The sequence below is a fragment of the Molossus molossus genome, unplaced genomic scaffold (assembly GCF_014108415.1).
Source record: "Molossus molossus isolate mMolMol1 unplaced genomic scaffold, mMolMol1.p scaffold_m16_p_12, whole genome shotgun sequence".
Taxonomy (NCBI): Eukaryota; Metazoa; Chordata; class Mammalia; order Chiroptera; family Molossidae; genus Molossus; species Molossus molossus.
In genome coordinates this window covers 2,326,337-2,343,505 of record NW_023425347.1, presented here as the reverse complement: position 1 = coordinate 2,343,505, position 17,169 = coordinate 2,326,337, and the positions used below count along the sequence as shown (strand labels likewise).

General features: G+C 53.9%; 1 pseudogene; it reads right to left on the bottom strand.

Annotated features, from left to right (window-relative positions):
- Positions 1-4,138: 4,138 nt before the first annotated feature.
- Positions 4,139-16,868, bottom strand: LOC118626863 (annotated as a pseudogene).
- Between the last annotated feature and the right edge of the window lie 301 nt (positions 16,869-17,169).

Genomic DNA, 17,169 nt, shown 5'->3' with positions numbered 1-17,169 from the left:
CATAGAGGTGGGGTACAGACTGACAAGCCTCAGAGGAGGGCGGTTGGGGGGAGATAGATCACAGAACTTACATGCATGTATGCATGAACAATGGACATGGACAACAAAGCTGGAGATGGGGTGGGGGGAAAGGGGAGGAGGGTGTCAATGGGGGGAAAATGAGAAACATCTGTAACAAAAACAAATTAATAAAAAAAAAAAAGAAAGAAACAACAGACGCTGCAAAAGATGGAACCTTGCACTCATTAATTTGAGGTGATTATTTAGGGGAAAACCCAGATGGTTTCATGGAGCGTTAACTCTTTCCTGACACCTAAAGCTGCGAGCTCTGAACAGTGACCACTGGCTTCTCGGTGCAAATTCCTTTGGGCCAAGCATAACCCATGCACTGAGGCTCAAGGCTCAATGAAATTTCCTGCCAAACACTCGAAAGGGACAAGCAAGGACCCTTGACTTACTTGTGAGCCCTGGCGATAGTTTGCCTAAACCAGAAGGAAGGGGCTGCTCTGAGGGGAGGGCTGGGGGCGTAGGAGGGCAACATATGACCCTGGGCTCCATCCAGCCCCTCAGTGGACAGGGATTTTCAGCCCTCAGCCCTGCGGGGAGGCCTGGGTGTGCTGGGCTGGAGCGCATCCTGCTGGCGGGTGCCAAGAGCACATCCAGCCACTGGAGGGCGCCGACGGAAGCCCCTCCCGCCCCCCCCCACAACACCCCTTCGTTATTTGACTGCTCCTATTCATTTTTACATACCTACTATATTTGCAAAAATTTTATTTGGCATCTCCCCGACACATTCGCCATTTTTTATTTTAATAACATTGTTCGGGCCCTGGACCGTGTGTATCAATGTTTAGAGCGAATCCCTCACACTAAAGGGTTGCGGGTTTGATTGCCAGTCAAGGGCACGTACCTGGGTTGAGGTGGATTCTCAGCCAAGTCCCAGCACAATTGAGGTGCATCTCTCACATCGATGTTTCTCTCTTTCTTTCTCTCCCCCACCCATCTAAAAATCAATGGAAAAAATATCCTCGGGTGAGGGTTTACAACAACAGCTAATAATAATAGTGATGGTGATTATTAATTATCATAATAATTAATATTTTTATTATTAATAATAATAATAATTGGGTTCTAAATACAAAAAATGAAAATAAAAGTTATATATAATTCCATCAGCAAAACACCTTTTGAACATCGTTTGATCAGCACAATTTTTGTCTAGTTGAGATCACGCTGTCCATGAGCAGGTGACTGTCCTGTCGGATTCATGTCCTGTCCTTGGCTCCATTACTGGCTGACTTCTGGATGGTTGGCAAGAGGTTGGAGAGAGGGAGGAGGGGTTAAGCCAGGGTATGTGTCCTCTGCTTTGGGAGGAATTGTCCAGCAGTGGCTGCCTCTCCTGTGTGACTAGCTCCCACAGTGCCCAGCTTCGTGTGCCAGTCACACCACCTTCTCCAGCCCGGGAGGGGCTGCCTCAACCTAGTGCCTGGCCGCTCTGCCTTCCATCACCTGTGAAGCATTTCCTATAATAAATTCCCTTTGTTTAAATACCTAGTGGCTTACGCTCCTGACTACATCAAGGTTGATATATGTCACATCAGTAACTTTTGGTTCATTTATCACTCAATGTTATTCTATAAAGGTTTTCCTGTATCTTTAGTTCTTTAGTCTTTCTTCAGGGCTACATAATATCTTATTACATCACATCTTAATTGAGTTCCATCATTTAAGTTTCCAATGTTTGCTTAAAGTATAACATTGGTATGAATATCTTTGTGCATAATTTATACCCACATTTCTAACTATTTGCTTAGACAGAGTTCTGGAAGTGACTAAAAGGGAATGATTCATTTTAAGGTTATTGATAAACATTGCCCCAAAATCCCCAGAAAGAAAAGTTAGAACCATTTACAATTCCCCCAGGAGCCTAAAAGAGCATGTCTCACCACACCCTTTGCAGCTCTGATTACATTAGTTTATTCGATAACTTTATAGGTGAAAAAAGGCATCTGGTTATTACTGTTTGTTAATCTTCATGCGAGGATATTCTTACATTGATTTTTAGATAGAGTGGAAGGGAGGGGGAGAGAGAGAGAAACATTGATGTGAAACAAACACATCGATTGGTTGCCTCCTGCATGACCCTGATCAGGGCTGGGGATTGAACCTGCAGCTGAGGTACATGCCCTTGACCAGGAATCAAACCCAAGACCCTTTGGTCCACAGGCTGACGTTCTAACCACTGAGCAAAACCAGCCAGGGCTATTACTGTTCTTTTTTTTTCTTCTCAAAAATAATTTTAATGTGAAAAACTAACAGTAGAGGGAGAGTTTAACATGAGTCCTCCAGCCTCTTCAACAGAACTACTATACACATAAGGGGAAATATTTTGGCCTTAATTAGTAAAAGAAGACACTATGGTCAAATTACAGGTATAGAGACAGGCCCCAGCTATAATTTGAGTTGATTCTTGAACTCAGCCTTCACAGAATGTGACCAATGATACTACTCTCAAGGGCCCTGTTTTATCCTTATCTTAAAGCCAGAGTTCTCTGATATCAGATTTTGTATTTAAAAAAAATCTTGTTGACCTAAATTAAGTTTTAGTAAACAGAACTAGTAACAGAAACATCCTTAAATAGGTTCTGGAGAGGAAGCAGGGGACCACCTTTATTTTGGATTTTCACACAATGTGACCACGTGGAACCAGATGCAAATTTATCAGGTAATGAAATATTTAGTAATTAAGATCAAGTTAATAAAAGCAGTCTTTAAGAGTATATTTTATTGATTTTTTTAAAGAGGGAGAGATGTATAGAAACATTGGCCCTGGCCGGTTTGGCTCAGCAGTTAGAGTGGCGGTCCAGAGAGACGCGGGCTCGGTTCCTGCTAAGGGCATGTACCTCGGTTGCAGTTTGTCCCCAGCCCTGGCTGGGTTGTGCGGGTGGCAGCCACTCGATGTGTCCCTTTCACATTGATGTTTCTCTCTCTCTCTCCCTCCCACTCTAGCTGATCAAAAAAAAAAGAAACATTGATGTGAGAGAAAAACATTGATTGGCTGCCTCCTGCACGCCCCCTGCTGGGGGTTGGGCCGGCAACCAGGGCATGTGCCCTGACCAGAATCGAACCAGGACCTCTCAGTCCATGAGATGATGCTCAGTCCACTAAGCCACACTGGCCGGGCAATGCAAGCAGTCTTTAGAATTAATAATTATATTATTTCTTAGAAAATGTAATGAATCTATTACCATAGACCTCCCTCGATTTCCTATAAGACAGTACTTCCTAAGGACATATTTTTCTACAACATAGCTCCATTGCTGCTAATTATCATCATACCAAAACAATCAATAGCATTCTCTTTCATCCATGGCTTTAAATGTGAGTTTATTCCCTACACCCATCCTCACACACCCAAGCATTACACAGGAAATGAATAAATAACCGAAGACTTCCAAGTATCTCACTGGGCTTTTATACTTACAGATCTAGTCCAAGATTTGAATACTCTGAACTTACTGGCCAAGAGCTATGTATGCTATTAAAATAAATTCCTGGAAATTGTTATTTAGAATCTGCCAATAAGATTTTCCCAACAACTTTTTTCTTTTTTTTAATCTTCACCCGAGGACATTTTTCCATTTTTGTTCATATAGAGTGAGAGCGAGAGAGAGTAAGAGAAAGAGAAACATTGATGTGAAAGGGAAACATCAATGTGAAAGGAACACATCGAGTGTCTGCCTTTCACACGACCCAACCAGGGCCAGGAACAAACTACAACCAAGGTATGTGCCCTTAGTGGGAACCAAACCCAGGTCTCTCTGGACCGCGGGCCGATGCTCTAACTGCTGAGCCAAACCGGCCAGGGGACAACAACTTTTTTTTTTTTTAGTAATGAGCTTGATTTTCTTAAATAAAGCATGTGTAGTAAATATTCATCATAAAACTGTTAGGAAATGTCTGAAATGCCATCAGATTTTATGGAACCATTCAGTTAAGAAAATATAAAAACTGTTAAGTTGGTTGTCTTTTAAAGTAACACACTCAGAAAAGAGTGCACTAAGGGTTGTTTCATCAACTTCATTCTCTTCCGATGCTTTTGGTGTTTCCAGTGATGTTTCATGTATTATGGAATTTCTCATTTTGATCTTCATTTGTATCAGATAACTGGGTTTTCAAGGGTGTGAATCACGGTTGTATAATTCACAGTGGGACACTATCAATAAGATCAAATTCATGTAAGCAAAGCATAGTGGGCCAAATTGTCTTGATTTGCACTTAGGCAAAATTCTCCCTAATACGATGATGCCCAGCTCCAAATGGCACATAAGCAAACTTCTCTCCTGAGGCTGGATTGTCCTGTAAGGAGCAATCTGACTTAAAGCCCAGCGTCCACTCTATAGTCTTTAAGACTTTGATTGGCAGTGGGAGAAACACCTGATGTCCTGGAGGAACGGTATACCCTGCCACACGGAGAAGTTTTGGCCATTCTCATCATGGTCATTACAGGAGGTTGAAGTCTTAATGTTTCTTTTGTACAGCAAGTAAATTTAGATCCTTCAGCTGGTCATAAGTTAAAGGAGGCAGATTCTCTCTACAGACTGCTTTCTGTTCTAAATAACATTTTTCTTGAAGTGTCTTATCTCTGGCCAAAAAGAAGCCACTCAGGCCTTAGCAGTGGAGGACCTGCCAAGACCGTCCCGTGAGCCTGCTCCTTCATCACCCAGCAAACGATGCCCGTCTTCGAAAGTGGAATCTAGTAGTTTGGAGGATGTCATCAATTTTTTCTTCAGTCTGCATTTCTTAATTGCCTTATAAAAAATACTCTTGATCTTTCCAAGCTCTGCCTCTGTGTCTGAACCTAGGCAAAGGGAGCCAACTGGCAACAGCCCAGGCTGCATGGTAAAACTGGAGGGCATCTCGCTGAGGAATTAAGAGAAACGAAGCTGCAAACGTGAGCAAGAAAGTTTTATTGAAACGCTTCCGGGTGAAGTTCGCTGGCCCACGTGGCGGGTCAGGGACGTCGCACTGTTAAGGCCTCCCAGGGAAGTTCTATAGGAGGGGTTGAGGAACACAGAGGGGAGGTATTTAATTGGTGGTTTCGATTTCTCGTCAGCTGTCCATTTCCCCGGTCATGCGACTCCCGGAGCCCCCCCGACCTTACATTCCGACTTTTTGTGTTAGATGGGGCGCCGCTTTCTGTCTGGCGGCTTCCTGCTGGGCAGGGGCGTCGTGGGTCGGGGAGGTCGGCCAGGGGCTCAGATGGGAGTCGCATGTAGGGGTGAAGCATCATCTGGTTCACAGCCACTCGAGAAACCTCGTGTTCTGCAAAACTCTGAGGAAAAGAGGAGGAAACATCAGTAACAGGCAGATAAGTAGGAGAGGCCCCAGTGCTGAGCTCCCGTCCACACAGAGGACGGGGTCTGGTCCTCTGGAGGGGACTCCGACGGCCCGCGAGGCCTGCGGAGGGAGGCTGTTAGTCCCGTGCAGGAGTAGAGGTTCTGGTAGCCCGGCCGGAACTGGAGTAAGGCGGCTGGGTGGAGCCGTGTGTGTGTGTGTGTGTGTGTGTGTGTGTGTGTGTGTGTGTGTGAAAGAGTGATGGAAGGTTTTCTGTGAATAGGAGATGAATTCCTGTATCCGGGAGGGACCTAGTAGGGAGAGATTTCTGTGAGAGAAGGTCAGGGAGTCTATGTGACGAGAAAACAGATATAGGTTGGCACAGGGTCAGTTTAGTTGCTTCTTTTGCAAGTTCAACTGCGGCACCTAACGCTCGAAGGCAGGGCTGCCACCCGGACAGTGGTGTCCAGCTGTTGGGAGGGGTGTGCCACCGGGCGGTGGTAGGCCCTATCGGGTGGGCCAGGACTCCCACCGCATTCCCGTGTTTCTTGTCGGTGAAAAGGTGAAAAGGGCGTCTGGGGTCAGGCAGAGCGAGAGGAGGGGAAGAGATTAGAGTGTCCGGGAGGGTGGAGAAGGCGGTGGGTGAAGTGAGAGGTCCTGCAGGGGCCTCTGGCTGCTGCGTGGAGGGGCTTGGCCAGGAGGGAAAACTTAGGTATCCGGTGCCCAAAGAAACCAATCAAGCCAAGGAAGGAGGAGCTCTGTTCTGCAGGCTCGGGTGGCTGGAGGTTGCGGAGGGCTTGGGTCCGGTCCAGAGTAAGGCCTCTGGTGGTAGGGGTTAGAGAAACACCCAGGTAAGGGACAGACTTGGTGTGAAGTTGGGCTTCAGCAGAGGAGACACGGTGTCCCCTGCAGCGGAGGGCGTTAAGGAGACTAGCAGAGGAGACAGGGTGTCCCCTGCAGCGGAGGGAGTTAAGGAGACTAGCAGAGGAGACAGGGTGTCCCCTGCAGCAGAGGGAGTTAAGGAGACTAGCAGAGGAGACACTGTGTCCCCTGCAGCGGAGGGAGTTAAGGAGACTAGCAGAGGAGACACGGTGTCCCCTGCAGCGGAGGGAGTTAAGGAGACTAGCAGAGGAGACACGGTGTCCCCTGCAGCAGAGGGAGTTAAGGAGACTAGCAGAGGAGACACGGTGTCCCCCGCAGCGGAGGGAGTTAAGGAGACTAGCAGAGGAGACAGGGTGTCCCCTGCAGCGGAGGGAATTAAGGAGACTAGCAGAGGAGACAGGGTGTCCCCTGCAGCGGAGGGAGTTAAGGAGACTAGCAGAGGAGACGCGGTGTCCCCTGCAGCGGAGGGAGTTAAGGAGACTAGCAGAGGAGACGCGGTGTCCCCTGCAGCGGAGGGAGTTAAGGAGACTAGCAGAGGAGACGCGGTGTCCCCTGCAGTGGAGGGAGTTAAGGAGACTAGCAGAGGAGACAGGGTGTCCCCTGCAGCGGAGAAAGTTAAGGAGACTAGCAGAGGAGACGCGGTGTCCCCCGCAGCGGAGGGAGTTAAGGAGACTAGCAGAGGAGACACGGTGTCCCCCGCAGCGGAGGGAGTTAAGGAGACTAGCAGAGGAGACACGGTGTCCCCCGCAGCGGAGGGAATTAAGGAGACTAGCAGAGGAGACAGGGTGTCCCCTGCAGCGGAAGGAGTTAAGGAGACTAGCAGAGGAGACACGGTGTCCCCTGCAGTGGAGGGAGTTAAGGAGACTAGCAGAGGAGACGCGGTGTCCCCTGCAGCGGAGGGAGTTAAGGAGACTAGCAGGGGAGACACAGTGTCCCCTGCAGCCCAGGGAGTTAAGGAGAGTAGCAGAGGAGACGCGGTGTCCCCTGCAGAGGAGGGAGTTAAGGAGACTAGCAGAGGAGACGCGGTGTCCCCTGCAGTGGAGGGAGTTAAGGAGACTAGCAGAGGAGACAGGGTGTCCCCTGCAGCGGAGGGAGTTAAGGAGACTAGCAGAGGAGACACGGTGTCCCCCGCAGCGGAGGGAGTTAAGGAGACTAGCAGAGGAGACAGGGTGTCCCCTGCAGCGGAGGGAATTAAGGAGACTAGCAGAGGAGACAGGGTGTCCCCTGCAGCGGAGGGAGTTAAGGAGACTAGCAGAGGAGACACGGTGTCCCCTGCAGTGGAGGGAGTTAAGGAGACTAGCAGAGGAGACGCGGTGTCCCCTGCAGCGGAGGGAGTTAAGGAGACTAGCAGGGGAGACACAGTGTCCCCTGCAGCCCAGGGAGTTAAGGAGAGTAGCAGAGGAGACGCGGTGTCCCCTGCAGAGGAGGGAGTTAAGGAGACTAGCAGAGGAGACGCGGTGTCCCCTGCAGCGGAGGGAGTTAAGGAGACTACCAGAGGAGACAGGGTGTCCCCTGCAGCCCAGGGAGTTAAGGAGACTAGCAGAGGAGACGCGGTGTCCCCTGCAGCAGAGGGAGTTAAGGGGACTAGCAGAGGAGACACGGTGTCCCCTGCAGCCGAGGGAGTTAAGGAGACTAGCAGAGGAGACACAATGTCCCCTGCAGCCGAGGGAGTTAAGGAGACTAGCAGAGGAGACACAATGTCCCCTGCAGCGGAGGGAGTAAACGAGACTAGCAGAGGAGACAGGGTGTCCCCTGCAGCGGAGGGAGGTAAACGAGACTAGCAGAGGAGACAGGGTGTCCCCTGCAGTGGAGGGAGTTAAGGAGACTAGCAGAGGAGACAGGGTGTCCCCTGCAGCGGAGGGAGTTAAGGAGACTAGCAGAGGAGACACGGTGTCCCCTGCAGCCGAGGGAGTTAAGGAGACTAGCAGAGGAGACAGGGTGTCCCCTGCAGCGGAGGGAGTTAAGGAGACTAGCAGAGGAGACAGGGTGTCCCCTGCAGCGGAGGGAGTTAAGGAGACTAGCAGAGGAGACGCGGTGTCCCCTGCAGCGGAGGGAGTTAAGGAGACTACCAGAGGAGACAGGGTGTCCCCTGCAGCCCAGGGAGTTAAGGAGACTAGCAGAGGAGACGCGGTGTCCCCTGCAGCAGAGGGAGTTAAGGAGACTAGCAGAGGAGACACGGTGTCCCCTGCAGCCGAGGGAGTTAAGGAGACTAGCAGAGGAGACACAATGTCCCCTGCAGCCGAGGGAGTTAAGGAGACTAGCAGAGGAGACACAATGTCCCCTGCAGCGGAGGGAGTTAAGGAGACTAGCAGAGGAGACACGGTGTCCCCTGCACTGGAGGGAGTTAAGGAGACTAGCAGAGGAGACAGGGTGTCCCCTGCAGCGGAGGGAGTTAAGGAGACTAGCAGAGGAGACGCGGTGTCCCCTGCCGCCAAGGGAGTTAAGGAGACTAGCAGGGGAGACACAGTGTCCCCTGCAGCCCAGGGAGTTAAGGAGAGTAGCAGAGGAGACGCGGTGTCCCCTGCAGCGGAGGGAGTTAAGGAGACTAGCAGAGGAGACGCGGTGTCCCCTGCAGTGGAGGGAGTTAAGGAGACTAGCAGAGGAGACACTGTGTCCCCTGCAGCGGGGGGAGTTAAGGAGACTAGCAGAGGAGACGCGGTGACCCCTGCAGCGGAGGGAGTTAAGGAGACTAGCAGAGGAGACACTGTGTCCCCTGCAGCGGAGGGCGTTAAGGAGACTAGCAGAGGAGACAGGGTGTCCCCTGCAGGGGAGGGAGTTAAGGAGACTAGCAGAGGAGACACGGTGTCCCCTGCAGCCAAGGGAGTTAAGGAGACTAGCAGAGGAGACAGGGTGTCCCCTGCAGCGGAGGGAGTTAAGGAGACTAGCAGAGGAGACAGGGTGTCCCCTGCAGCGGAGGGAGTAAAGGAGACTAGCAGAGGAGACAGGGTGTCCCCTGCAGCGGAGGAAGTTAAGGAGACTAGCAGAGGAGACAGGGTGTCCCCTGCAGCGGAGGGAGTTAAGGAGACTAGCAGAGGAGACAGGGTGTCCCCTGCAGCGGAGGGAGTTAAGGAGACTAGCAGAGGAGACACGGTGTCCCCTGCAGCGGAGGGAGTTAAGGAGACTAGCAGAGGAGACACGGTGTCCCCTGCAGCCCAGGGAGTTAAGGAGACTAGCAGAGGAGACAGGGTGTCCCCTGCAGCGGAGGGAGTTAAGGAGACTAGCAGAGGAGACGCGGTGTCCCCTGCAGCGGAGGGAGTTAAGGAGACTAGCAGAGGAGACACGGTGTCCCCTGCAGCGGAGGGAGTTAAGGAGACTAGCAGAGGAGACGCGGTGTCCCCGGCAGCGGAGGGAGTTAAGGAGACTAGCAGAGGAGACACGGTGTCCCCTGCAGCGGAGGGAGTTAAGGAGACTAGCAGAGGAGACAGGGTGTCCCCTGCAGCGGAGGGAGTTAAGGAGACTAGCAGAGGAGACGGGGTGTCCCCTGCCGCCGAGGTAGTTAAGGAGACTAGCAGAGGAGACACGGTGTCCCCTGCACTGGAGGGAGTTAAGGAGACTAGCAGAGGAGACAGGGTGTCCCCTGCAGCGGAGGGAGTTAAGGAGACTAGCAGAGGAGACGGGGTGTCCCCTGCCGCCGAGGTAGTTAAGGAGACTAGCAGAGGAGACAGGGTGTCCCCTGCAGCGGAGGGAGTTAAGGAGACTAGCAGAGGAGACACGGTGTCCCCCGCAGCGGAGGGAGTTAAGGAGACTAGCAGAGGAGACAGGGTGTCCCCTGCAGCGGAGGGAATTAAGGAGACTAGCAGAGGAGACAGGGTGTCCCCTGCAGCGGAGGGAGTTAAGGAGACTAGCAGAGGAGACACGGTGTCCCCTGCAGTGGAGGGAGTTAAGGAGACTAGCAGAGGAGACGCGGTGTCCCCTGCAGCGGAGGGAGTTAAGGAGACTAGCAGAGGAGACGCGGTGTCCCCTGCAGTGGAGGGAGTTAAGGAGACTAGCAGAGGAGACGCGGTGTCCCCTGCAGTGGAGGGAGTTAAGGAGACTAGCAGAGGAGACAGGGTGTCCCCTGCAGCCCAGGGAGTTAAGGAGAGTAGCAGAGGAGACGCGGTGTCCCCTGCAGAGGAGGGAGTTAAGGAGACTAGCAGAGGAGACGCGGTGTCCCCTGCAGTGGAGGGAGTTAAGGAGACTAGCAGAGGAGACACTGTGTCCCCTGCAGCGGAGGGAGTTAAGGAGACTAGCAGAGGAGACACTGTGTCCCCTGCAGCGGAGGGAGTTAAGGAGACTAGCAGAGGAGACAGGGTGTCCCCTGCAGCGGAGGGAGTTAAGGAGACTAGCAGAGGAGACACGGTGTCCCCTGCAGCGCAGGGAGTTAAGGAGACTAGCAGAGGAGACAGGGTGTCCCCTGCAGCGGAGGGAGTAAACGAGACTAGCAGAGGAGACAGGGTGTCCCCTGCAGTGGAGGGAGTTAAGGAGACTAGCAGAGGAGACACGGTGTCCCCTGCAGCGCAGGGAGTTAAGGAGACTAGCAGAGGAGACAGGGTGTCCCCTGCAGCGGAGGGAGTAAACGAGACTAGCAGAGGAGACAGGGTGTCCCCTGCAGTGGAGGGAGTTAAGGAGACTAGCAGAGGAGACAGGGTGTCCCCTGCAGCGGAGGGAGTTAAGGAGACTAGCAGAGGAGACGCGGTGTCCCCTGCAGCGGAGGGAGTTAAGGAGACTAGCAGAGGAGACACGGTGTCCCCTGCAGCCGAGGGAGTTAAGGAGACTAGCAGAGGAGACACGGTGTCCCCTGCAGCGGAGGGAGTTAAGGAGACTAGCAGAGGAGACAGGGTGTCCCCTGCAGCGGAGGGAGTTAAGGAGACTAGCAGAGGAGACGCGGTGTCCCCTGCAGCGGAGGGAGTTAAGGAGACTACCAGAGGAGACAGGGTGTCCCCTGCAGCCCAGGGAGTTAAGGAGACTAGCAGAGGAGACGCGGTGTCCCCTGCAGCAGAGGGAGTTAAGGAGACTAGCAGAGGAGACACGGTGTCCCCTGCAGCCGAGGGAGTTAAGGAGACTAGCAGAGGAGACACAATGTCCCCTGCAGCCGAGGGAGTTAAGGAGACTAGCAGAGGAGACACAATGTCCCCTGCAGCGGAGGGAGTAAACGAGACTAGCAGAGGAGACAGGGTGTCCCCTGCAGCGGAGGGAGTAAACGAGACTAGCAGAGGAGACAGGGTGTCCCCTGCAGTGGAGGGAGTTAAGGAGACTAGCAGAGGAGACAGGGTGTCCCCTGCAGCGGAGGGAGTTAAGGAGACTAGCAGAGGAGACGCGGTGTCCCCTGCAGCGGAGGGAGTTAAGGAGACTAGCAGAGGAGACACGGTGTCCCCTGCAGCCGAGGGAGTTAAGGAGACTAGCAGAGGAGACAGGGTGTCCCCTGCAGCGGAGGGAGTTAAGGAGACTAGCAGAGGAGACAGGGTGTCCCCTGCAGCGGAGGGAGTTAAGGAGACTAGCAGAGGAGACGCGGTGTCCCCTGCAGCCCAGGGAGTTAAGGAGAGTAGCAGAGGAGACGCGGTGTCCCCTGCAGCGGAGGGAGTTAAGGAGACTAGCAGAGGAGACGCGGTGTCCCCTGCAGTGGAGGGAGTTAAGGAGACTAGCAGAGGAGACACTGTGTCCCCTGCAGCGGGGGGAGTTAAGGAGACTAGCAGAGGAGACGCGGTGACCCCTGCAGCGGAGGGAGTTAAGGAGACTAGCAGAGGAGACACTGTGTCCCCTGCAGCGGAGGGCGTTAAGGAGACTAGCAGAGGAGACAGGGTGTCCCCTGCAGGGGAGGGAGTTAAGGAGACTAGCAGAGGAGACACGGTGTCCCCTGCAGCCAAGGGAGTTAAGGAGACTAGCAGAGGAGACAGGGTGTCCCCTGCAGCGGAGGGAGTTAAGGAGACTAGCAGAGGAGACAGGGTGTCCCCTGCAGCGGAGGGAGTAAAGGAGACTAGCAGAGGAGACAGGGTGTCCCCTGCAGTGGAGGAAGTTAAGGAGACTAGCAGAGGAGACAGGGTGTCCCCTGCAGCGGAGGGAGTTAAGGAGACTAGCAGAGGAGACAGGGTGTCCCCTGCAGCGGAGGGAGTTAAGGAGACTAGCAGAGGAGACACGGTGTCCCCTGCAGCGGAGGGAGTTAAGGAGACTAGCAGAGGAGACACGGTGTCCCCTGCAGCCCAGGGAGTTAAGGAGACTAGCAGAGGAGACAGGGTGTCCCCTGCAGCGGAGGGAGTTAAGGAGACTAGCAGAGGAGACGCGGTGTCCCCGGCAGCGGAGGGAGTTAAGGAGACTAGCAGAGGAGACACGGTGTCCCCTGCAGCGGAGGGAGTTAAGGAGACTAGCAGAGGAGACGCGGTGTCCCCGGCAGCGGAGGGAGTTAAGGAGACTAGCAGAGGAGACACGGTGTCCCCTGCAGCGGAGGGTGTTAAGGAGACTAGCAGAGGAGACGCGGTGTCCCCGGCAGCGGAGGGAGTTAAGGAGACTAGCAGAGGAGACAGGGTGTCCCCTGCAGCGGAGGGAGTTAAGGAGACTAGCAGAGGAGACGGGGTGTCCCCTGCCGCCGAGGTAGTTAAGGAGACTAGCAGAGGAGACACGGTGTCCCCTGCACTGGAGGGAGTTAAGGAGACTAGCAGAGGAGACAGGGTGTCCCCTGCAGCGGAGGGAGTTAAGGAGACTAGCAGAGGAGACGGGGTGTCCCCTGCCGCCGAGGTAGTTAAGGAGACTAGCAGAGGAGACACGGTGTCCCCTGCACTGGAGGGAGTTAAGGAGACTAGCAGAGGAGACAGGGTGTCCCCTGCAGCGGAGGGAGTTAAGGAGACTAGCAGAGGAGACAGGGTGTCCCCTGCAGCGGAGGGAGTTAAGGAGACTAGCAGAGGAGACGCGGTGTCCCCTGCAGCGGAGGGAGTTAAGGAGACTAGCAGAGGCGGACAGCACAGGGAAAGGCCGCGAAGGAGAAGGTCCTCTACGTACTGAAGGAGGGTGCTGGGCTCGAGTGAACAGGAAGCGAGATCCCACGCCTGTCCAACTAGGTGTGGGCTGTCTCCAAACCCCTGTGGCGAGACAGTCCAGGTGAGTTGCTGAGCTATGTCGGTGCCCGGGTCGGTCCAGGTAAAGGCAAATAGGACGTGAGAGTCCGGGTGAAGAGGAACAGTAAAGAAAGCGTCTTTAAGGTCGAGGACAGTGCAGTGGGTGGTACCAGGGGGATGTGTGAAAGTAAGGTGTCAGGGTTGGGGACCCCCGGATGGATGGGGACGATTGTCCTGGACCAGGCGGTAAGCCCCTGAGGTTTTTGAGCAGGAAGGATTGGGGTGTTGCAAGGTGAGTCGGTGGGGATCAGCAGACCCTGACTTAAGAGATGGGTAATTATAGGTTTGAGGCCCCGGCAGTGAGTCACCGAAATGGGGAACTGGGGCCTCGGTGGGTGCTGTGAAGGGTCCTTCAGTGGAATTTGAATGGGAAGGCAGCTATGCTCACCACTGTACCACCAACGCCCTTGAATGGGAGTGTGGTGAGGTGTCCCAGACTCAAGGGTTGACCATGTCTGGGGAGACAGGGGCTCGAGAGAAGGAGGGTGGTCGGTGGTGGTGGCAGAGTCTTCGGTGAGGAGGGGTAAGAGAAGATGAGAGGAAGCATCCAGAGTGATGTCATTTCCACAGTAGGCCCAAGACTTTGTAATATGTCTCTGCCCAAGAGGGGCACGGGGCAAGAGGGCATAACTAGGAAGGAGTGTGGAAAGGGGTGTCCGTCTAGACTGCATGACGGAGGCTGTGTGAGGAGGGGAGAGGAGGGTGTCCCATTATTCCCATGACCGAGACCTGAGAAGGGACTAGAGGCCGGAGTGAGATGGCAGAACAGAGAAGGTGGCCCCGTGTCCACCAGGAGTGAGGTGGACTTACCCCTATCTGCAGCGTTACCCGGGGCTCGGCAGGGTGATTGGGGTCCTCCAGTCTGGGCCGCGTCAGTCGTCCATGAGGCCGAGGAGCTCAAGTGATGGGCTGTTTGGCCGGCCTGTCCCCCACGTGGAGACACCGAGGGTGAGCCCGTCGCCCGGAGAGGGCAATCGCTCCGCCAGTGACCAGCTGTTTACAGTCTGGGCGTGGTTTGTAGGTGGCCGTGGACATGGGCGTCGACGGGCCCAGTGGCCTTCGTTGCCACATTGAAGCAGGCCCCCAGTGGGGTTCCCTTCGGCGTCCCGGAGACGTTATGTCCCTTAGGTCGGGCGCCCCTGTACCCCGCCCGTGCTGGGCTGCCGGCCTCAGGGCTGCCACTGGAGCCTGGGTTTGGGGGTTCACCTTCTGCTGCGTTCGGGCTGAGAGTGGCCTCAGCCTTGTCCCCCGGGCATCAAAGACTTCGAACGCCAGGTTCAACAGGTCTCGGGTAGGGCTCTGAGGCCCTCCTCTGCCTTTTTAAGTTTCTTTCTAACAGCTGGAGTTCACTGGGAGATAAAATGAGCAGCTCAGACCGTGGCCCCGCGACGGAGGCAGGTCCAGGTGGGTGTGGAGAGCCACAGTCTCAGTCAGGCGGTGTAGGAACAGAGCTGGGCTCTCATCAGGTCCTGAGTGACTGCTCTCAGTCTGTGGTAGATAACTGCCTTCCGGGCTGCATTCTGCACGCCTGCCAAGAGACATCGGACCATCCGGTCTCACCTCCGTCTACCGTCCTGCCCTGCTTGGTAAGTCCAGTTGGGTTCTGCCTCGGGGACTGCCTGAGTCCCAGTGGGCTCGTGCCGCTGTTCGGGTCCGATCGTGTTCATCAGGGGTGAGGGTGGAGGACACGATGACATAGAGATCATGCCAGGAAAGGTCATAGCCTGAGTGACATATCTGAACTCTTTGATAGAGGCTGTGGGATTGGTAGAATAAGATCCTAAACGCTTTTCGATAGTGGATAGATCAGAGAGAGAAAAGGGGACATGAGCCCGCGCAAGTCCCTCTGCTCCGCTGCCTCATGGACAGGGCAGAGGTCGGCTCCTTCCCGTGGGTCATGATGTGACCGCGGGTGGGTGCTGACGGGGAGGGGAGAGTGGGAGTCGAGATGGAGGGCGGAGGAGGGTTAGAGGCGGACGGGTCAGGGTAAGGTGGAGGAGAGTTAAGACGGGGATCAGGCCGGATGGGAGGCGAGGACAGTTCCTCTGGGGGGGCGGCAAACAAGGAGGGGTGGGGAGCGGAGGGTCTGGAGGGGGGTCTTTGGCTGGGAGGACCTGTGCCGTGGAACAGGAGGCACAGAGGTTAGGACGGGATCGCAAATACCAAAAAGCCTGAATATATAGGATTTCTGACCATTTCCCATTTCTTTGGCAAAAGTTTCCTACGTCGGTGAGTATGGTAAAATCGAAAGTCCCTTCAGGAGGCCATCTGGACTGGTTGTCCAGTGGGTATTGTGGCCAGGCCACAGTGGAGAAGAACAGTTTCTTCTTCTTTAGGGAGGGATCTATTTTTGAGAGATTTAAAATGAGACACCCTAGAGGTGTTTTTGGATCCGTTCAGATTCCTAATTGCGCATGGTCGGCCCCAGCCCTGGAGTGATCGGGGATGGGAACTGGTGTCCTGAGACTCAATCTCTGGTCACCGGACGGACGGATGGAGTGGGCATGTCCGGGATGTCTCCGCGGAACCCCATGCACTCGGAACGGATAGGAGGTCCCTGACGCAGCTGTGATTACAGACAGGGAGCCCCAGAGGCGCAGTGAACTGAGGAGCGGCCAGAGGCCGGGGACTCAGCACACCGTGCGTGCGCTGAACTGGGTGGAAGGTCGGTGGTCCCTGGTCTTCCTCGGGAGGGGGGGAGAGGAGCGGCCCAGGCGGGCTCAAGCTCCTCCCGGGTTTCGGCACCAGATGTAGTTTCTTTCTTCCTCTGCGAGATACCTTACAAAAACCTCCATCTGCATGCGGTTGTATGGCCTTCTCATGGAATCGACTTTTGATTTCCTTTCCATGTGAACAATGGCTAGCTGTTAAAATTATTAGCTCAGAAAGAGCTTCAAACAAATTTCTTTCTCCACTTCCTCCCCAATGTTGAAAGCATTCCTTTGTTTTGTTTTCTATTATAGAAACGTGCTATGTTAAGGCTACTTTTAAACATTTTCTTCTGCTCCACAAACTGGATCAGGCACATCATATGCATCTCCCTCCCAAACACAGGTGCCGTCAGACAACTGCAGACATCTGCACTCAGGCTTCATGGCTATTAAACAGCAGCGCATCTTGCCGCACACCATAGTAAAACAAACACAGGTCCGTACTTCTCATATACAATTTCCAGGGATTCAGCTGGACTTTTCCCAAATGCTACGGCATGCGCAAGGAACGGGATTGGAGAGCAAATGTAGGGTGGGCTTCGCCCCAGCCGGCAGGGGGCAAGGTGGCCAAAGGCAAGGAGGAGCAGGTGGACCAGGCTGAGCATGAAGGCGCACGCGATCAGTAGCATGGCTAGGAGGTTGCTGCTGGCCACCCGCTCCGCCGCCTGCCCCAGCACTGACCCCTCACCTGCAGTGAGCCCAGCAACACCACCCCGGCCACTGCTGCTTGGGTCCTTCGGAGACTCTGGAGGCTGAAGTGCCGCCGCTCCTCTGAATCGATGGAGCAAGAGAAGCCTGCGGATGGGTCTCCTGAGGAGGCCCTGGCTCCCAGGTTCCTGTTTTTGTTGTTGTTTTATTTATTTTTTGTTTGTTTGTTTGAGAGAGAGACAAAGGCATCGATTTGTTGTTCCACTTATTTATGCATTTCATTGGTTGATTCTTGTATATGTCCTGAGCGGGGATCAAACCTGTAACCTTGGCACATCAGGTCATCATTACTGTTTTAATGCAGATGTGTTTTCTTTATATTGTTAGTGAGGTGGAATAGTTTGCAGGTGTTTACTAGTCATGTGTATTTCCCCTTCGATAAATGATCTATATTACTATACAGTCCTTAATGATTCTCTTATTGATTAGGGTATCAGGGTTCTCAG